Raw genomic sequence first — 23358 nt, 5'->3', positions numbered from 1 at the left:
TTCTGGTTCCTTTCTCATAATTTTTTAAACTTTAAGGAAGAATTGTTTATATTTGCCTCTTATTTCTTTAATTTCTGCTCACCCCTTTACCAACCTCAATCTGGCCTCCATTCCCATTATTCACATACAAAGATTTATTTTAGATCCTTGGTACAGATATCTGTGCCTGTAAGTCCACAGGTCACTTTTCATTACTCATCTTACCTGACTTTTGTTAACCATTCTTTTCTCGATAAAGCACTCTCTTTACTTTCAGTGGCTAGATCTACTGGTTTGTGCACTTTCAGACTTCTCACCTGGACATTCAATGAGGTCCCTCACACCTTGGACAGTGGTCCATTACATCTGGGAAAATTCATACCTAGGCAGGAAGATTTTGAGCTCAGCCTTTAAAAAATTATAGAACTAAATAAACACGAAGGAGAAGAAAATTTGACTTTCAGACAGTTGAACATAATAAACAGGAAAAGAGGGAAAGGTTTGTTCATGAGTTAGGAAGGATAACTTATTTGAATAAAGAGCTTACTATAAAGACTATTTTGTAATTTTTATGTATAAAGAGAAGCAAGAGAAAAATTCTGAGTAAAAAAAATCTACACCTCATTGAAAATAGTGTTTGGGGACAAATAACATACTTTTTTAGTGACTGGTGGCTATGACCCTGTGAATCATAATGATTGTTACATCTTAGATACCTATGATGTGCTGGGTAATATACCAGGCACTTTAGATAAAATATCTAATTTCATGATATCCTGAACCTTAAATTTAGACAACCCTACCCTTGTTCTACAGATAACAGAAGATAATCTCAGAAATATGGAAAACTCTTCTATCTAAAGCAATGGTAAGTGCCCTAAAAGAAAGAAATTTTAATCCAGTTTGACACCAAAATCTAAATTATTACTACTACATTGTGCTAAATGAAAGAGGGCTGCATGTTTTTTGGCCCCCTATTAAGTAAATTGTGTTTATCAAGAAATTAGTAGTCAGAATTTTGTTTCTTTCACAAGACTAGATACACAAAGTTTAAAGGTCATCAACACTGTTAACAATAAAATATGCCTTACTTTTTACTATTAAGAAAATAACTTAGGTAAGTTGGAAATATTTCTATTATCATGATACATTAGCTTGTATTAAATACACTGTGAGCTTGAGAATCTAAGGAGCTACATGTTACTTTTACCAGATTTAGAAAGATATATGATATGAATAAAAGGAAGTATGTTGATTTAATAATGTATTTATTAGCCTATATTTTTTTGCATTTTCTGGGACAAATCAATAAAAGGTTGTAGTCTCAATGAGATGACGGGTAGTGTATGAAATGCTTGTGTACCTGGGTTCCCAGGCCAAGGATCTCGGGCAATTAAATTGCAGTCAGTTTTCCCAGGATCCTTTTTATTAGGTTCCCTGAGACAATATAGAAACTACAGACAATGTTCTAAAGGCTCTCACACTACTTCAGACTCTGGTGGTAAATAAAAGGAGCAGTAGACAAAGAGACATTGTTATCATTAAATATATTTCAGCAATATATTGGGAGATAATGGGAGTTATCCTTAGGGAGGTAGAGTCAACATCCCAGTTAAATAGACAAAGACATAAAAGAACCTTAACTGAAATGTGGGACATGAAGGAAGAGCTGGCAAAAAAGAAAAGAAAAGAAAACCAAAAGAACTTTAGAGCACAATGCATTTAATTTGAACACCTCAGGGGAACTGGAGATAGGAACATTGCTGGGGTTGCTTTTCCTTGTCATTGGCCAGGAATGTGTAAGTGTGTTGTGGAAGTGAGGGATGGCACATATAACTTGATCATTTTCTCCCTTTAAATTAGATGTCAGACTATTAGGATGTTTTTCTGTAGATATGTGAATTTGAGTGAATCGAATATGTTACTGCTTCTTATTAGGTTCTTAATTATGCGTAAAAGAAAGATGAATAAAAAAATGAATGAATGACTAGCTAGTGAATTCCATTGTTCGAAAGGGGCTATGGAACCATAGTTTCCTCTCCTTCCTTGAACCTGGTGAGAGCTTAATAAATGGAGAAAACTTACCTGCAGAGAGATACCACTTTATGTGCATACAGTGCCTGTCAGTATGCACAGAGTGGCATTCAAATGTGTGTTATTCAAATAGTTTGTTGATTCATCTCTAAATGTAGACCATTGGACCGTGAATGCCCATTCATAATTCTCACTGCATCAAGGATGAATCTTTGAATATCCAGTGTTGCCAACCAAGTAGGGTCTGGGGCTAACTCTCTAGCTACCTCTGGTGGAGCTCTCCAGCAGTGTCTCCACACCCCTGCCAGCCTGGCATATTCTAAGGCACATGGCAGAACCCTCTGAGACAGCATAGCATAGCTGTCAAGAGCCAGAGCTCTGGAGCCAGGGTGCTGGGTGGGATTAGCCTCCTGCTTATACTACTTACTAACTAGGCAAGTTACTTAACCTCACCATGACTCAATTTTCTCATTTTAAAAATGTAGTGACTAGTACTTTCCTTAATGTGTTATTATGAAAATTAAATCAATCAACTGTGAGGTGGTTGGAATAGTACCTGGCCCTTATCACATGCTTAATAATAAGATACCAATCAAAATGACATATATACCTGTAAAATAAAATAAAATCAGAAGTAAATAAGACACTTAATTCAGCCTGGGAGGCTTGAAGAGACCATCAATGAGTAGCGACAACACAAAGTCCTGGACTTAGAGGAACGGTGACAGGAAGGTAGAATTCAAGGTGAAAAACAAATGTCCAGTTTTGTTTGGTTGAGATATGAGATATACTTGTAAATGTTTATATATAATACAAAGACACAGAAGCAAGAGTGCACTTGAAGGAATGGGAGGCCAACCCTGGAAAAGGAAGCGGAACATGATAACTGGCTTTCAGCAGAAGCAGAAAGCGATCACTGCCACGGGTTCTTTGGTGACCCATTATCTTTAACTCGTATTTTTGTTTGGAAACCATGAACTCTATTGTTGTCACAACAGCCTTACTTATTGAAAGACTGACTTCCTGTATCATTGATTTTCACAAATTTCCCGTTCTTCGTGTGCTGTTAACTTAATGTTTAATCCACACACATGGTGCTTTGTGTACTTAAAATGCCTTTTTCCTTTCATTTTTATCTCCCCCATACAGCTTTATCAATTAAGTGACTCTTCAGCCATTGAAACAATTTTTAACTCCAAGAAACTTATTTGGTATTTTAGAAACATAGCAAACGCAATTAAGTGGCCATTTACTTGCATTCTTGTCTTTCCCTCGGTGGTGTGCCATCACTTGGTCCCCACTGCTTGCCAATCATTGCTTCATGGAGAAAAGTACTATTAGACCAGTGAGTGTCCTGCTTCTCAGATCACAGCAGCTTCATGTGTTATATGAGAACATATATTCCATTTGATAATGATGATGACCTATTATTTTTATACAGGAAAGCTCTTACAATGGCCTTAACCAAAACAGAACACATGAAATGAAGTATTTTGTCAAACCATCTAGAAGCTTTAATCTAAGAGATGTTATTTTATGAAAAATCTCCTAGGATCTTTGAACTTTAGATTTCAGTGCCCAGCCTTCTAATTTGAAATCATTCTGGATTTTTCTGGAATCTTGCTCTAGAACTAAAAACTAAAACCATGTTAACATAGTTTAGTCTCCATTAGTTTAAAATGACCAAAGCATATGGCCACCTTCCTGGCATGCTCATGTTATCATGATAACATAAGCTCCACCTGAGAAAAAGTAAAACTTCCAAGGCAGGTTGGCTCCCTCACCAATGCATGTCTCTCTTTCTCTTTTATTTTCAGTAAGCTGGAAGAATGACTTTGAAAAACAACTTTGGTATGTTATTAAAGAGGAAATTTAGAGTTTAGGTATGGCATTCCCATTACGTCTACAAAAGAGAGCGAGTAAAGCCATGTTCTGACTTTGTGGCTTTAACCATTAGTAGTCATCAAAACACTGTGAAAAGTGATTTCAAGATTAAAGCAAAACATTGCAGCTTCAAAGAGAGCCAGAGAGCTTAGTGCTGAAAAAGCAGCATCCTCATAATGTAAATCCCATTATAAAGTTGTAAGAAATAGATAAACAAGACTTGGATCTGAAATAGACCTCTCTAAGAACATCTGCAGCAATCTACTGAGTTTGTATTTCTCGTAATCTTTCAGTTGCTTTCAAAATCACTTTCTACTCCATTCCACAGAGGAAATCCAAACATGCTTTGTGAGATCAATATACTGTCTTTCATTCCCTAAACAAAATAAAAAATTGACTATTTAATGTACCATTTAAACTCGCACATTTTGAGAAGGAAAGATGGTGCTATTAATATTTACACCTCAACAATAGTATTAATTTGGTATGCCCTAAGATAACGGGGAAGTACCCTGCCATGATACTATTCCAGAAAATAGCCTTACGTAGTATGAAATGTTGTTCCCATTGTCCTAGATTAACATTTATTTCTCTTGAAATATCATCCATTTCTTAGCAATTTTATGTTGTCTCCCCCATTAATCAATCCTAATATTAAGAAATAGAAGTGGTCTATTGCCTTTAAGTTATGAAAACACTTCATTCCAACCTTAAGAAACATTGTATTTAACAATAATGAAACAATTTTGAAATGTTACTACTACTACCATGTCAAAAAATTCGTGATGGAAAAGTTAGTGTGTCATATTTTATAACTCATTCAATAATTTTTTTTAGAGATTTGCTTATGGAAACTATTTTATTTATCAAACTCTTAAGTTCAATATCATGGACTACAAAAAATGTACCTGAAAGAACAATGAATAACTGTAAAAATGGCAGTAATTTTAGCTACTTTTTACATAGAATTATTTCAACATCATAGAAATGTTGCAGAATAGATTCACTTTTACTGAGCATTCCAGTTCAGCTCTCTTTTATTATAAACATAATAAGTATCTGACTTAGGGATACTGTAGCTTTAAGATTTGGTTCACTGGAAATGAGTGGATACACTTAAAGCTATAAGCAAAATAGAAAAGTTAGCAAATAAAAAGTTAGAGTATTACTCAAGCATAAAATATGTGGCTCCACAGTTAGCATTAAGAAAGACAAACTACTTATTTCAACTAAAATATATTTTAAAGTCAGTGAGACAGTAAATTAGCTCCCCATTTATTTGCAAATATTTTTCTATTGTAATATTTATACATAAATAATTTTCCACTGTTTGATGGCAAATGGTGATTTATTATTTTGCCCCAGAACTGATCCAGAGGAAACTGTATTTAAACCTATTGCTTAACCCCCATTGCTTCTTCTCCATACCCAACTTGTCTTCCTGTCTATCATCTGTTCATCTATATACAGGTACACAAAGGACTATGAAAGGAAGCTGGGAAACTTATTCTCTGACAATTGATTATAGGAGGATTTTTCCTGTAACTTTCCCCTTAATATGTTGAAATGTCACTTTGAATAAAAAGCAAAGATAAATGTAAATAGACATGCTTTTTTCCTAACTAAAATGTTTTGTGACTACCTTATTGAACAATTTACAAAATCCCAACATTTTATTACTAGTATTTCTTGCTTCATACCAAGAAGTATAGATGCACCAATAGGAATTTATACACCAAAGGAATTAGCGAGAGGTGAAAAATAAAAGAGATAAAGTCAAGTTTATAGAAGTCAGAAAACCCTTGAATAGCAATGTTCTAGCTATCTTCACCAAAATATTATTGAAAACATTTAGCAGTAAACATTAATTTCTAAATAGTGAAGAATGAAATAATTTAATTGCTCGTATTTGTATAGGAATGTTATCGAGAATGCCAAACATGTGCTCAAAATATTTGCTCCTCAAAACCTGACCTTAGTGAACATTTTCAAGTTCACCTTCAAGCCAAAACTTGCATCATTTGCTTCAGTGAACTGCCATCTTCCCCAGAAAAGTCACCTTACTTCCAAATCTTACCTGTTTGAATATCTCCCCTTTCCAATTCTTCTGTTTATGGAAATTTTTATAATTCAAGAAAGAAGAAACCTTCAACATAATTAAGTATTCTGTATATATTTAATCCCCACAAAACTTTGTAAGCATCCTCCCCTTACCTGCAAGCTAACATTCCATAATTTAAATCTCCATAACAGTTGCATAGAATCACAGTCTTCATATAAAGTAAGGGGAAGATTTTTTGCAGCAATCGTATGAGCTAATGTTTGTTTATAAAATGGTTACATTACATTAAGTTACTAATTTTTTAGGCAAATGTGAAGAGAGAAATTCATTTAAGTATAACTCCTCAAATTTTTAAGTTAAGAGAATGGATTCAATTCAATTCACCAATTATCTATTAAATAACTACTGTATTTGCCCTGGCCAGTATGACACCATTGGTTGATTGTCATCTCATATACTGAGAGGTCACTTGTTCAATTCCCAGTCAGGGCACATCCCCAGGTTCAGGATCGATCCCCAGCAGGGAGAATGCAGGAGGCAGTTGACTGATATTTCTCTCTCTCATTAATGTTTCTCTCTACCCTTTTTTTTAAAAAAAAAGAAAGATAAAAAAGCAATAAAAACACTTCTTTAAAAAATATAACTACATGCTCAATTTTATGCTAAACCTGATATTACAAAGATGAATCCATGTACTTTATTATTATTATTATTTTTATTTTTGTTACAGATGTTTATCCTTTTTTACCCCATTGACACCCTCCTCCCCATCCCCCGCACCTCGTCCCTGGCTTTGTTGTCCATGTCCATTGGTTGTGCCCACATGCATATAAGTTCTGTGGTTTATCTCTTCCCTCCCCCCACCACCCCCTCTTCTGAGGTTTTCAGTCTGTACCCTACTTCCATGTTTCTGGGTCTACCCTATTCCTCAGACTGTTATGTTCATTATATTCCACAAATAAGTGAGATCATGTGGTATTTGTCTTTTTCTGCTTGGCTTGTTTCACTTAGGATGATACTTTCCAGGTCCCTCCATGTCATCGCAAAGGAAAAGAGATCTTTCTTTCTTACAGCTGCATAGTATCCATTGTGCATATGTCGAGATATGATCCCTCTATTCCCACATTGCTGAGTGTTTTTATCAGAAATGGATGCTGGATTTTGTCGAATGATTTTTCAGTATCAATTGATATGATCATGTGGTTTTAATTCTTTTTTTGTTTGTTTATGTGGTGTATCACTTTTATTGATTTATGAATATTGTACCAGCCTTGCATCCCTGGGATGAATCCCACCTGGTCATGGTGAATAATTTTTTGATATATTCTGGATTCGATTTTCTAGTATTTTGTTCAGGATTTTGGCGCCTATGTTCATCAAGGATATTGGCCTGTTGTTTTCTTTATTTGTAGTGTCTTTTTCTGGTTTTGGAATTAGAATTATGCTGACCTCATAAAACAAGTTTGAAAGTCTTCCTTCTTCTTTAATTTTTTGAAATCATTTGAGGAGAATGGGTGTTAGTTCTTCTTTGAATGTTCCACAAAATCCTCCCGTGAAGCCATCGGGCTTGGGCTTTTGTTTGCTGGGAGAGTCTTGATTACATCTTCAATTTTCTTAGTTGATATTGGTCTGTTTAAGTTTTCTATCTCTTCCTGGTCTAGTTTTGGGAGACTATGTGTTTCTAGAAATTTGTCCATTTTGCTTAGATTGCCAAATTTGTTGCCATATAATAGTTCATAGTAGCTGTTAATGATCTTTTGTATTTCTGTGGTGTCAGTTGTTACTTCTCCTCTTTCATTTCTGATTTTGTGTATTTGGGTTCTCTCTCTTTGATTCTTGGTGAGTGTAGTTAATGGTCCATTAATCTTGTTTGTCTTTTCAAAAAACCAGCTCTTTGTTTCATTAATCCTTTGAATTGTTGTTTTGGTCTCTATGTCATTTATTTCTGCTTTGATCTTTACTATTTCCTTCTTTCTACATGCTCTGGGGTTTTCTTTTTGTTTGCTTTCTAATTCTTTAAGTTGTGAGGTTACACAGTCAATTAGACATTTTTCTTGTTTCTTGAGGTAGGTTTAGTGCTATGGACTTCCCTCTCAGAACTCCTTTTGCTGCATCCCATAGATTTTGTGTTGTTGTGTGTTCATTTTTTATTGGTTTCCAGGAAGTTTATAATTTCTTCCGTGATTTCCTTGGTAACCCATTCATAGTTTAATAACATGCTATTTAGCCTCCATGTTTTCAATTGTCCTTGCATGTTTTTTTTGCAATTGATTTTTATTTTCATGCCATTGTGATCTGAGATGATACTTGATATGATTTCAATCTTCTTGAACTTGTAGAGATTTAGTTTGTGTCCTATCATATGGTCTATCTTTGAGAATGTCCCATGTGCACTTGAGAAGAGTGTGAATTCTGTAGTTTTGGGGTGTAATTCTCTGTAGATATCTATTAAATCCAATTGGTCTAGTGCTTTATTTAGAGTTTCTATTTCCTTGTTTATTTTTTGTCTAGAGGATCTATCCAGTGGTGTCAGCGGGGTGTTGAAGTTCCCTGCAATGATTGTATTGCTGTTGATTTCTCCTTTGAAGTCCTCCAGAAGATTTTTAATATATTTCGGTGCTCCTATATTGGGTGCATATATGTTTATCCAGGTTATATCTTCCTGGATGGATCCTTTCAATATTATATAGTGGCCTTCTTTGTCTCTAGTTATGGCCCTCATTTTGAAATCTATTTTATCAATATGAGTATTGCTACCCCAGCTTTTGTTTCCTTTCTGTTTGCTTGGAAGATTTTTTTCCATCCCTTCATTTTCAACTTATGTGAATCTTTTGTTGTGAGGTAGGTCTCTTGTAAACAATATATAGATGAGTCATAATTTCTTATCCAGTCAGCTACTCTGTGTCTTTTTAGAAGAACATTCAGTCCATTTACATTTAAGGTGATTATTGATATGTACTTATTTATTACCATTTTTTGTTTAGTTTGGTTCTATTTTTCTTCCTATTTTTTCTACTAATTACAGCAGTCCTTTTAACATTTCTTGCAATGCTGGTTTGATGCTAATATATTCTCTTAGCCTTTCTTTTTTGTCTGGAATGATCTTTATTTGACCTATTTTGAATGATAGCCTTACTGAGTAGAGTAGTCTTGAATTCAGATCCTTGTTTTTCATGACCTTGATTACTTCATGCCATTCCCTTCTGGCCTGTAGTGTTTCTCTTGAGAAGTCAGCTGAGAGCCTTATGGGAGTTCCTTTGTAGGTAACCTGTTGCTTATCTCTTGCTTCTTTTAGGATTCTCTCTTTGTCTTTAAATTTTGGCATTTTAATTACTATGTGTCTTGGTGTGGGCCTGTTTGGGTTCTTCTTAGTTGGGGCTCTCTGTTTTCTGTCACTATTTCTTCGTATATATTCTCTAACCCTTGCTCATTTTCTTTTTCTTCGGGGACTCCTATAATGCAAATATTATTACGTTTCCAGTTGTCCCACAGTTCTCTTAAACTGTCTTCCTGTTTTTTAATTGTTTTTTCCTTTTGGTTTTCTGATTAGTTGATTTTTTCTAGCCTGTCTTCTAATTTACTGATTCGGTCCTCAGCTTTTTCTACTGTGCTGTTTAGACCTTGCAATGTGTTCTTCATTTTTGATATGTCATTCTTGATTTCTTCTTGGTAGTTTTTAATTTTCAGTTGGTTGATTTTCAACATCTGTATGTCCTTACTCATGCTGCTGAGCTTCCTCAAGATCATGGCTCTGAATTCTAGTACTGTTACCTTGCTTAACTGCTCCACATTTATCTCATCTTTGGTAGAGTTCTCTTGTTATTTCATTTGGCTTTTGTTTCTGTATTTCACCATTTTGGCTATAACAGTGGATTCTGGAGCCTGAAAATTTTCCCTGTGGGTGTTGGTGTTCTGCTGTTTGTGGTTCCCTCTCCTGGCTTTGGATGAGCGAGGGAGGATCCATGTTAAACACCACTGTCAAGTCTTACTTTTCTGGTTAGAGCTGGTAGCCCAGGGATTGTACAGTTATCCTCTATCTTTTTGCCTGGAGGCTATCAGTAGGGGTTACTTGAAGAGCCCTGGGTGCTCAGCTGAATGAAAAACTCCCTCAGATGCTCAGCTTAAGGTGATTTCCAGAAGGTGAGGCAGATGCTGATTGCTAGTGAGCCTCGATTTGCATTTCAATGGCCCACCTGGGGTGGGGTTGAATCTCCAGGAGGGGCTGCCGCCTCTCCCCAGAGCCCTGAGAAGGAGTAAGATGGCCACTGTCCTGTGTGGCTGCAACTCAGCAAAAGCTCTGAGCCCCCTCTAAATCCCGAGTGTCCCCACACAGTTCCAGTCCAGTCCGCCCTCTCTCTGCCGGAGCCCAAGGTGAGTGGCTGTGGCTATTTTAGTGTCTGTCCTGGCTGTGCACTGTGGAGCCACTTGGGAGTTTAACCCGAGGGTACTACACACAGGTAAGGCTGCTGCTGTCTGTGGGTTCCCAGCCCCCTTCTCGCACATCCACAATCCTTCCAGGATCGAGTCAGTGTCCCTGATTATATAATCCTCGCAAGCTGCTTTTCTGTTGCTTTTCCCCATTGATTTATTTTATTTTATTATTTTTATTTTATTTTATTTATTTATTTTTTATTTTAGTTGTAATTTCAGTTTTGTCCTGGGAGATGGTCTGTGTAGCTTCCATTCACTCCACCACCATTTTCAAGAGTCAAATCCATATACTTTAAAATATCCCACTTCAATGCAAGCCATTTTATATTAAATGCAGTAATAATCTCCATATTAAGCAGTTGTAAATATGGTATCTCCAGATGATGGAGCAATTCTTTGACCAAGGGGCCTAAGTTCTTTTGTACAGAAGAGATGCTACCATATTAAACTTGACACTGATCAGTAATAAATTTGTGATTCATGCAGTAAGGGTGAAAATGTTTGGAATAACTGGATGGACCTAATAATATTCAGGATGCAGATTTTTGCCATGAGATTACCCCTAAGGCAACCACATTTCAGATACAATATTGTATATTTACCTATAGTTTTTGTGCTTTTTGTCATATTAAAACATTGTTATTTATAAAACATCTATTTGTAAATATTTTATTTTTTAAATAGTGTTCTCAATTATATTTTTTACATGTTTTGACCATCTGCTTTTTATATGAATAACATTTCAATTTAGAACAGTAGTCAAAAGAAGTGATTGAAATTTTGAAATTTATCTCCCAAGAAAACATTTAATAATTAAAAGATGTTTGCATTAAATATTTATAGTATATTGAGTAGAGTCAAAATAACAAAAACATAATAACAAAACCTCTTTCACTCAAAATTTTCTACCATATTACCTTTTTCTTGCATGTATGTTTCATGGAAATATGATGTGATTGTGTTTAGTTTTACATAGAGGAAAGGGAAAGAGATAATGTTTTTAAAAGAAAATTTCAAAGGTATTTCTTATATTTGCTGGGTTTCTTTATTATATAAGTTAGAGTGTCCCGAGTATTTACTCTTAGACTTTATGTCACCAAACACCGGATCCCAGGTCCCCAAACATAAAAAAAATTTTTCCTTTAGTCTCCAAGTACAGGAGTAGAGGTCTTATGCATTATATATTTTATTGATCACCATTTTCCCAACTATCTCTACTGAACTTTATTCTTATTCAAGGGGGATCTAAGTGTTTGACACCAATGCCCTCCCTCATCATAGCACAGATGAATAATATAAACCTATTATGGGCATTCCAAGCTCCTTGCTGATGGTTCTATAGTCTAATTTGAGCCAATGAGCTATAAGGATAGATCAGCTTATTGAAACTCAGATAGAATAAGAGCAATGATACCAGGGATAGGAGGGAGGATTTTGGATTATTTTTATTATAAGGTACTTGCATTATCTGTGGAATGGTACAGTGTTATTTGAAAGTGAACTTTTATTAGCTGTAAATGTATATTGTAAACTCTAGAGCCACCACAAAAATAAAACACACACACACACACACAATAAAAACAGTTTAAAATTGAAATGCAACTAATGTGCTAAGAAAGGGGAGAAAATGAAATCATATAAAATATTCAATTAAAAGATGTATTTTTACCATTTCTTTCAAGGTAGGTCTACTTGTAACAAATTTTCTCAATTTTTGTTCATTGGAGAAAATCTTTATTCTTCACTTTTGAAGGATAATTTTTTAGAGTACAGAATTGTAGACTTGCGTTTTTGTTTTGTTTTTCTTCTCTCTCTGAACACTGGGTATTTCACTGTATTCGGTTTTTTCACGCATGGCTTCTGAAAAGAAGTTGGATTTCATTCTTATCTTTGTTTCTCTATAGTTAAGGTGTTTGTCCCGTCCCCACCCCTGCTTCTTTCAGGACTTTTTCTTATCTTTCAGTTTCTATAGTTTGAAAGTAATATGCCAAGGTGTGGTTTATTTTGGCATTTGTCATGCTTCTTCTTTTCTGAGCTTTCCGGATATGTGGTTTGGTGTCTGACATTACTTTGGGGACATTCTCAGTCAGTAGTGACTTATTTCTTTCTCTCTGGTACTCCCATTACACCTGTGTTACACCATATGTAGTTGTCCCACAGTCCTTGGATATTCTGTTTTGTTGGTTTTGTTTTGTTTTGTTTTTTTTGTTTTCCAGTCTGTTCTCTTTGCCTTTTGATTTTCAAGGATTCTACTGATGCATCCTCTAAGACAGAGAGTCTTTCCTCACCTATATCCAATCTACCAAAAAGCCCACCAAAGGCATTCTTTATTTCTGTTACAGTATTTTTTATACCTAGCATTTATTTTTGGTTCTTTCTTAGGGTTTCCATTTCTCTGCTTATATTGCTTATCTGTTCTTGTATACTGTCTACTCCATTCATTAGAGCCCTTAGTATATTAATTATAATTGTTTTAAATTCCAGGTCTAATCAATCCAATATCCCTTCCATGTCCTGTTCTGTAGCTCACTTTTCTCTTCACACTGTGTTTTTTGCCTTTTAGCATGCCTGAAATTTTTCCTGATATTTGAATATGATGTAAAAAGGTGGAGAAATCTGCTGAAAATAGGCCTTCATAATGTGAGGGTAGAAAAGAAGTGTTCTATAGACCTATGATTAGGTCTTGGTCCTTTAGTGATGCTCTGTATTCTAACACCTGATTGGTTTCTCTATTTTCTTTTCTTTTTTTTCTTCTCTCTTATGTGGATGACTCAAGGAAGCTGGAGTATTTTTCTTCTCCCACGTGGTAACTTGGAGATAGATGGAGTTGGATGCTTTCCTTCTCTGGGTCAGTTAAGCTCTGACTGTTAATAGACAGCTGGTTATACTCTGCTTACTATGTTTCTCCCAAGGGAAGACCTTGTTAAGAAGAACAAGTGCTCTGGGGTAATCTAAAATGGGTCTTATCACCTCCCCCTGCCTGAAGCCCAGGGGTTTTTTTTCTTCTGATTTTTGCTGTGGAAAACTCATTGAGCTCCTGGAAATAAATCTCACAATATTGGCTGGGGTCCCCTAGAGTTTCAAATTCACAGAGTTGTCCATACTGAGCCTCCATCAATTTAGTAATTATAGTTCAGGCTTTTCTATCTGAGCACAGCTTCCCAGGTTGGGGTTTGGTTGTGTATAAATGCTCTGGTAAGCCACTAGCCCTTGAATTCTTTTATTTCTCCAATTTTGGGGACAGTGGTTTGACCTGTGTCCACCTCTCTTTTAGGAATCCAGGAAGAGTTCTTGATTTTTCAGTCTATTCAGCTTCTTACTTATGGTTAGGACAGTGTGGCTATTTTCAAAAGTTTTACACAAGGAGCCAGAAACCAGAACTACCCCTGCCTTAATTTTTAAGCCATATTAAGTTGTGTTTTATGTTTCCCGTGACTGAAAATAGCTCAAATGATATATATGGCCAAATAAATTATTTAAATGATTCAAAATATCTTTTGCTACTATTAATATATTAATGAGCATGTTAAGAGCAATGTAGAAAACCTGATATAAAATTATATGCTTTTGTTTTTGCCAATAGTTTGTATATTTCTATAAATATGTAATTCATTTCCCCAATAATATGTATCAACATTCAGAGATGTATATTTTCAAAATATTCAAATACCTCTTTCTATTAGCTAAAACTATATATTCCATGCAAAGGAAACTAGTGTTTGAGATATAATTACCATATTTTTTATTGTGCCAAACTTTATTAGAATTATCAAAGTTACAACTTAAAGAGTTTGTTTTTTCAGTTATTCTCTTTTTTAAAAATCTCATGTAATGAATATAATCTTTTGTGTTGGTGGATTTATTATTAGTATTTTTATTGATGAAATCATTGGGAAATGCTGTGGCCAAAATTCAAATCAATGGTAAAATCTTTTTAAGAGTGGTTGTACTTGAAATCTTTTAACAAAAGTCAAATTGTCCACTAGAATTAAATGTGTTAAAGATTTTATTTCTATTCCCAAGGCTTAGAAAGATTAGAACTTGTACAAATCATATGAAATTTGCCTAAATTGTTTTAACACTAGAACTAGACAAAGAAGTTCACAGTAATTATGTTTTAACATTTGATCACTAAATAGGTCAATAAAGTCAAATTGCAATTTGCATGGATTATAAAATTTCATATATCTAAATGTATTGTAATTGAAAGGAAATCAAGAATTAAGAAGGGTTGCAAAAAATGCTTAAGTCAAATTTATAGTTTGGCAAGAAATTGTATTTATATCCTTACAGAAACATCCTTCTTTAAATGTGAAACATAGTATATAAAAGGCCCATTCCCTAGTGGCATAATCTTAATTCGAGACATAGCATTCAAGCCCTCAAAGATCCAGCTCCCAGAGCTCTGCAACAGTCAACCAGGACCTTAAATGAATAGGATTGTTTTCTCCAGTTACCACAACTGACTGCATCTGAAATAGAGAATTTACATTTCACTCCACTATGGAAAACCTCATATAAATGGAATAGTCAGTGGAAATTTTGGCTTACATATAGCAAGAAATTACGTCATTCACAATCATAGTACAATGTACATCATGTATATTTTTTTCCATCTTGATTTAAATGTATAAAAATGATTACAGTAATTATAATGCTTTATCTCTTTTTAAAAATAAAATTTGTTAGAACACCATTTAAAACATGTTATTAAGAAAGAGTTTGAAATGACAATATATCAGTAAGCCAAAATATCCAAATGTGGTATATTGAAGAGGTAGCCCTGTATTTATACACTAAATTTAGGGCAAGTCAGTCCCAAGCCAAATCCCACACCACTAAAATTGTAATAATAATAGAGGCATAGAGGCATATCTCATTTTATTGCATTTTGCTTCATTGCACTTCACAGATGTTGCTTTTTTTTTTTTTTTTAAACAAATTGAAGAGAAGACCTTTTGCAAGCAAAAAAACTATGATTTGCTTTACTGTGATGATCTAGAGCCAAACCCACAATACCTCTGAGGTATGCCTGTGGCAGATATCATTGTTCATTTTATTTGTTAAATGCTACTATGTGGAGGATAATCTCCAGGCAATGGATAAAATATGAAAATGTAAACACAAAACAAGGTCCATTCTGACTCACTTAGAGGTCAAAGGGAAAGGCACCATTTCACCTGGTATCAGTTTAACCTTAAAGAACCTCCGTTCCATCACAACTAGTATCACTTCCCCTCTTTCCTGAGCTCTCTAAGCAATCTTTGTGTTTTTCATATGGTTACTTATGTATGCACTGATCTGTGCTGTATGTGCAACTGTCTGTTCAATTGAATTATAAGTTTCTGAGAAAAAACATCCACAGCTGACATCATCTACAGAGTCAAGCCCACACATAGCTGGTCCTTGCAGAAAACTAATCTGGTACCTTTATTGGCCACAAAACCTCCTGCCTAACTGAGTGTTGTATTATGGAAGATACAGGTGCTGGTCCTTATATAATACTCACTCTGGCTCTGGTACAAAAAGACATTTAATATATAAAAATAAATTAATTAATCTTGTTCCTGCATTCTCTCACTGCTCATCAGAGTTGTCATTTTATTCCACAAGACAGCTTATTTATTGTTTAATTGTAACAGTATTATTTACACTTTGCCCAAATGTTTTGTTTTGTGACTTGTATACATTTTTTCTTGTTTTCTACAATAAACTTAAAATAATAATTCTTATTTCTCTTAATATTAGGTAAGATATTACTTCCCAAATAATCTAGCTATTACTCAGGAATTGGGGCTCATCCCAATGTATTTTTTTTTATGTTTCAGAAAATACATTTATCATAATTATAACATTTTTGTCATGATTATAGCATTTCAAAAATGCATACACTATGTGGTTAACTATATGTAACTATACACACAATTTAATGGTTCATCACTATAAACCTAAACATAGATTTTTTCAACAAAATGTTTTCATTAGCTTTCAAAATTAATATATGAGAGCCTAGAGAACATAAAATTCAGATTATCCAATGAAGTATTAGAAGTAGAGGCAATGATACAGTTTGAATTTGAAAATTTTTGTGTACTTGATTCTTTCTCTGACATATATTAAAATACATCAATTAAAATAACTAGTTTTTCAAAATACTATAAGGTTTTTTTCATATATAGAATTCTTTAATTTCAAAATATTTCGGAGAAGAATAAACTTAATTTTGTTTTAAGATGCATATAATAGCCCAACCGGTAGGGCTCAGTGTTTGAGAGTCGACCCATGCACCAAGAGGTCACTGGTTCAATTCCCCGTCAGGGCACATGCCCGGGCTGTGGGCTTGATCCCCAGTATGGTGTGTGCAGGAGGCAGCCAATTAACATCTCTCTCTCATTGATGTTTCTATCTATCTCTCCCTCTCCCTTCCTCTGTCTCTAAAAATCAATAAAATAAAATAAATAAATAAATAAATAAATAAAATGTACATAACAGATGAGTTGAGATTCCAGATGACTGAAGAGAAATAGACATGAAACCCTGAAACACAACCTGCATGTTTTTGTGCTGGGCTCAGCCACTGCATGTTTATTTGTGTGTTCTCAGCCACCCTGAGAATCTGGAGACTCAGAAGATGGGAAAAATCTAGACCAGAAGTCACTTTGAGTCACAAACTTCTCTTTTGTGGTTTACTTCCAGCTTAACTTCCCTTCATATGCAAAGAATTATATAGCAGTTTGCCACAGAAGTCTGCAGGCATCACCCATGACAGGGTTTGTCTGAGGAGTGTCATCCATTTCTGCCACAGGAGAGTCATGTAATCAAATGGGTACTGATGACTCCCGCCTGCCCCTGTGGCTAGTTCTCTATGCTTCTCCACTGAGGTGAATATCCATTTTGACTTGTTTAAGATTATATCTTTGCAGAACTGACATTTTAAAACTTCACCTCAAAGAAAGGTAGTTCCTCTAATGTATAGTTAACAATGTAATAATTCTTCAGAGAAAGCCTACATATGAGAATTTAAGAATTGATAAAATCAAAACACATGTTTACCACACATTGACTCTAAGAGATTTTTCTTCTAACACATCACATTTTATAATACTGAGACTTATATAACAATAGAGTTTATGTAGCATGTTTCATTGCAAAAGCTTTTGAAATTTTACTTAACACTGAAATGATTCCCACTGAGATGGTATCATCTCCCTTTACAGCTGCACTAATATTATAAAAATATACCCACAAACTCATGGGACTACAACTTAGCTGTGCTTCTAGCCTTGATTTAGTGAGTAAAAATGAATATGTGGATGTATTTGTGATTAATAAACATTGAACTTTGTTTTATGAAAATAAATGTATGTTCCGAGATAAACAAATTTTGATTTGGTTATTGGCATTTGTTACTGCACACTTTCTGTTTAATTCAACTAACCCATCCTTTTATTGGAAATTCTATTTAGAAAGTAGAAAATCAACTCTATTGCCCTGAATTTCTCTACATTTATAAGACACATTAGCACTCGTGTGTAATACAATGACATCTTTAGTGATAAAATCTGGATGAAGTCATGTCCAAGGTAGTTTCATTGAAGCTTTGGACACCAACTAATGTGTTTAGGCATGCATTGACAATACCCTGGTGGAAAGCTCGTAATACTTAGTTATTTTACAGTATTTTAAATCATTCATATAAAAAAGAGATGTTTTGGCTATAAAGCCCATTTTTGGTATGGTTTTCAATTTATCAGTGATTTTTGCTGAGCTCTGAGAAGATAACTCCTACCTTTATCTAATTCAAAAAACTAACCATGGTTAGAAAACAAAACTGTAGTACAAGTAAAAATAAGGAGGTTAGAAACTATGGAAGTGTGGAACTTTCTAATATGTTCAGTGTAGCTGTACAACAATTCATTTCAAGTGTCATCTAAGAAAAGAGGGTCAAAAGTAACTACAGTTATTTGGTTCTGAGTCACTATGCTCCCCCTTCCTAAAATTATTGATTGTTCTTTAATTTTTTTATATATTGTTTTCTATACAAGGTGTGGGTTACTTTTTTGGAACATAGTGTTCTGGGCTAATAACGTACAAAAGTTACTATGAACATTTTTTTCCCATTTAACCATTTAGCAGAGAGACCACCCAAGATTATAAACATATAACCAGAGATATCAGAGTTGGAAAACAGCTAGAGTCTCTAGTTGATTCTAGTGTTTTTGTCTTACTACCTAGTCTTTAACTGGTCAAGGAATACTCCTAGTGGGGGGGGGGAGGGAGAGAGAGAGAGAGAGACTTCATTAGTTTGGCTGGTCTAAACTACTGACCTATCACTAGCACCAAGATCATTTCATGATGCCATTCAATTCAGCATGGAGATATCTTAACAAATCTATTGTATTTTAGATATCTTACAACACTTATTTGTCTATCAGTTGTCTATAAGGACATAAGCATGTAAACTCTTAGTCCCTGCTCCCTGGGGACTTTGGCAGCAGAATATGGAAAGAGGCAGCATAACAGAGTCATAATGTGTGGGAAGACTGACCATGGAGTGTGGTTCCCAGATCTATTACCATCACTTCTTGCTATGTGACCTTGAGCAAGCTTATTAACCATTGTTTGCTTCATAAAATGGACATGAAGAATAAAGTGGTTAATGTTTGCAAAGTACTTGGAATAATGACTGGTACATGACAAACATTATTAAAGTTTTTGTAAAATAAGTAGGATTAGCACCTTAATGAAACAACACTGCTCTTTAAAATGGAAGTACAAAAAACAACAATGCAAATGTAAACAAGACTATGTAGCAATCTTATTTGGTGCTTCAGAAGAGACTAAGTAAAACTTCATGGATCTATTAGAGTTTTGTGCATAATAGTGAATTACTCTGCCTCTATAATCAATCATGTTCAAGAGTGTATCTACTTTCTGAAATGCGTCTCACTAGAGTTAGTCCATGTTTGACACTTCCTGCATTGGGCTTCTGTGAAGTAAGCTATTCCGGGCCTTCCCAAAAGATTCATTAAGTTGTATTGAACTGTCTGCTTGTCTCCTGGGCAAGACAAGAATACCAAACACAAAACACCTGTGCTCTCAAGTTAGCACCAATTCAGTTTCATTAGCCAATTCAAGGTTTTGCTTATTATTTATAACATCCTGAATGTGTTGGGACCTAATTATTTCTGAAAGTACTGCATCCCCACTCCATGTCATGTCAGTTGCAGCTGGCTCGGGTTTTAGCTATTTTTGGATTGGAATTTGAAGCAGGATATTCTCTGTGGAGATCCCTTGCCTCCTGAACACGCTCCCCTCCGTAATCTATCAAAGTGCAACTATGAGCGTGTTTAGGTCATGATTTATGATGCCCTCAATATTCTCAAAATTTGACTAATTTTGGTCATCTTTTTCTAGGACAGAAAACAATAATATATTTAATATCACTTAATATCATTAAGTTGCAATTAATATATGTACACTAATACTTTATTTTAAATCAAATGATGCAATAGTTAAACATTAATGATCAAGGAGTGTTTATAGGTAAAAAAAAAGAATATATCTATTCAGATATTTTTCAATCAGTTGAAATGCCATCAACGATTTTTTCAGTATCTACTATCTAAAGTAATGTTTTAAAAAATATGCTCAAAGGACATCAGAAACATCCATAAGCTTTTTAGGAATGCTGGTACCTGGTGCAATGCAGACCCATTGACTCTCTAGAGCTGAGACCTAGAAATAAGAATTTTAATAAGAAATACCACAGATGGTTTCAATTTGTGAAATCTCTGATTCTCGAGTATGAACATGTTCATCTTTTTAGCCTCCCTACTTCTTCAGCTATTTCAGGCATTTGCTGGCCAGGCAGGGCTTGACTGGCAGATAAGACAGAACTACTCCAATTCACATGTATGTATTAATTCATCATCCTTACTACCAGCCCTTCATACTGTTGGCTTCTTTGCTAGGATCTGCAAATACCACAGGGAGCAAGCAAAGGCACAGATTTTGCTTGCGTTTGGACTGAAAACCCAAATGGTTGCTAGAGGAACCAATAAAGCAGGAACTCTTTCTTGGCAGCTAGCATAGCATACCCCAGAGAGTACTGCTGGCCCAGATTCAAGCTCAGAACTCAGAATGTCTCTTCATTTTTATCTTACTCCCTTACTTTACCTGTATGAATGAGTCGACCTTGTTACACTTATATCTTGGTAAACTCTGGGGACTTGAACTACTGACCTTCTACCAGATTCCCTGTCTATGTGATTGAGAAACAATGCTATATTTCTGACTAATCTTTGTGTTCTCTGCCGCTTTCACTGGCTTTCCCATCCTCTCTGTGCAGCTATTTCTTGAAGTGTTGTTCTCATCTCTCTTCTCCCTCCATACTTCCTTTCAAGGCGAATCAATCTCTTTCTATAACTTCAACCAGCAGCTATGCTTTGGTGATACTCAAATGTCTATCTTTAGCTCTAAGAAAACCAAGACTCACTTTTCACTGCTATTGACATCTTCACTTTTATGTCCAATGGTAGCCTCAAATTCTACAAATCTGCAAAGCTACCCATTTCCTTACTCTCTCTCTCTCTATATATATATATAGTCACAAATTTGATCTATTCGATTGGATCTCCATTCCTCTTGTTCCACAGTTTAGGAATATAAATCAACTTTGATTTCTTTAGTACCAAATTAATCATTGAATTGATTTACTACTATATGTAACAACTGCATAGAAATTACAAAATCCTGGGACTTTTTGGATACAGAAAGTACTTAATTCTAAAGCAGTGGTTCTCAACCTTCCTAATGCCGCAACCATTTAATATAGTTCCTCATGTTGTGGTGACCCCCCCAACCATAAAATTACTTTTGTTGCTACTTCTTAACTGTAATATTGCTGCTGTTATGTCTTAGGCGACCCCTGTGAAAGGGTCATTTGACCCCCAACGGATATAATACATTTTAGTGATTGTAAGTAGGACTTTTAAATAAGAGACTTTGGTTCGAATTCTGCAAAACTTTATGGTGCTAAAACATAGGTATATTATTTTACCTTCCTAAACCTCTGTTTTTCTTACCAATATTAATTTAATTACTCTTTCAACAAATATTGTTAGAAATCTTGTAAATTTCATTACTATGCTATAATCTTGTTAAACTATGTTGGACATCTCTTTACTCATTGGAAATATTGATGAATGTTTATTGCGATGAAAATGAGGTAATATATACAACACTTTGTACAAAATTAATGATCTGAAAATATTAATTACGTCTGTTTCCCCTAAAGTATGTTTTCTGACTTTTGGCTAACATTTTGTGTTTCAGTGGGCATTGAGGTTTTTTTTTTTTTCTTATTTTTTCTTTGCAGCAGATACATGTAACTCACTCCACCTCTCTTAGCTTCTCTCCATCAAGATGAACAATAGAGTAGAATACTATAGTTGTTCCATATTCTCTGATTCTTGCTTTTCTCAGAGAAGTCTTTCAACCCTATTTTTTCCCCTGGAGATATGTTTTATTTACTTGTTTATTTTGTGATTTATTATACTTTTATTTGAACCCTTTTTTATTTTTCAATTACAATTGCCACACAATAGTATATTAGTTTTAGATGTATACCCCAGTGATTGAAGATAATATAATTTACTAAGTGATCACCCCATCTGACATCATGCATAGTTATTAGAATGTAATTGACTGGATTCCCTATGCTGTACTTTACATCCCCAAGACTGTTATGTAACAATAAATTTGTACTTCTTAATCCCTTCATTCACCTTTTTCACCCATCCCCCTTAACCCTCCTCCTGTGTGGCAACCATCAAAATGTTCTCTGTGCCCTGGCCAGTTTGGCTCAGCAGTTACAGCATTAGCTTGCGGTCCAGAGACCCAGGTTTGGTTCCCGCTAAGGGCACGTACGTACCCTTGGTTGCAGTTTGTCCCCGGCCCTGGTTGGGTTGTGTGGGAGGCAACTACTCGATGTGTCCCTTTCACGTGGATGTTTCTCTCTCTCTTCCTCTTTTTCCCTTCCACTCTATCTGAACAAAAAAATGTCCTCAGATGTGGATAAAAAAAAAAAATGTTCTCTGTCTCTATGAGTTTGTTTCAATTCTGCTTGTTAGTTTGTTTTTTAGATTCAATTATTGATAGATATGTATTTATTGCTGTTTTATTATTTATATTTTATCTTTTTCGTCTTCTTCTTAAAGAACACCTTTTAACATTTCATATAATATTGATTTGGTGATGAACTCATTTAGTTTTTTTCTTGTCTAGGAAGTTCTTTATACTTCCTTCGATTCTTAAATGATAGCTTTGCTGGTTAGAGTAATCTTGGTTGTAGATCTTTGCTTTTCATCACCTTGAATATTTCTTGTCAATCTCCTCTGGCCTCAAAGTTTCTGTTGAGAAATCACCTCACAGTTTCATGGGAGCGCCCCTGTAGGTAATGAACTGCTTTTTCTTGCTGCTTTTAGGATTTTCTCTTTGTCTTTAACCTTTGGCATTTTAGTTATGATGTATCCTTGAGTGAGTGGGCCTCTTTGGGTTTGTCTTGTTTGGGACTCTTTGAGCTTCCTGGACTTATATGTCTATTTCTTTCTCCAGGTTAGGGAGGTTTTCTGTCATTAATTTTTCACATAGATTTTTAATTTCTTGCTCTTGCTCTCTTCTCCTTCTGCTACCTCCCAAGATGCAAATTTTGGAATGCTTGAAGTTGTCCCAGAAGCTCCTCATTTAAAAAATTTTTTTAATTATTTATTTTGCTGTTCTGATTGGGTGTTTTTTGCTTCTTTATGTTCCAAATCACTGATTTGATTCTCCAATTCATCTACCATACTGTTGATTCCCTGTAATATATTGTTTTCTTTTAATTTTTTTTCTTTATTGATTTTAGAGAGAGAGAAAGGGAGAGGGAGAGAGAGATAGAAACATCAATGAGAGAGAACATTGATTGG

This window comes from Molossus molossus, unplaced genomic scaffold (genome assembly GCF_014108415.1).
Source record: "Molossus molossus isolate mMolMol1 unplaced genomic scaffold, mMolMol1.p scaffold_m16_p_9, whole genome shotgun sequence".
In the NCBI taxonomy this organism is placed as follows: Eukaryota; Metazoa; Chordata; class Mammalia; order Chiroptera; family Molossidae; genus Molossus; species Molossus molossus.
Note: the sequence above shows the minus strand (reverse complement) of the source record.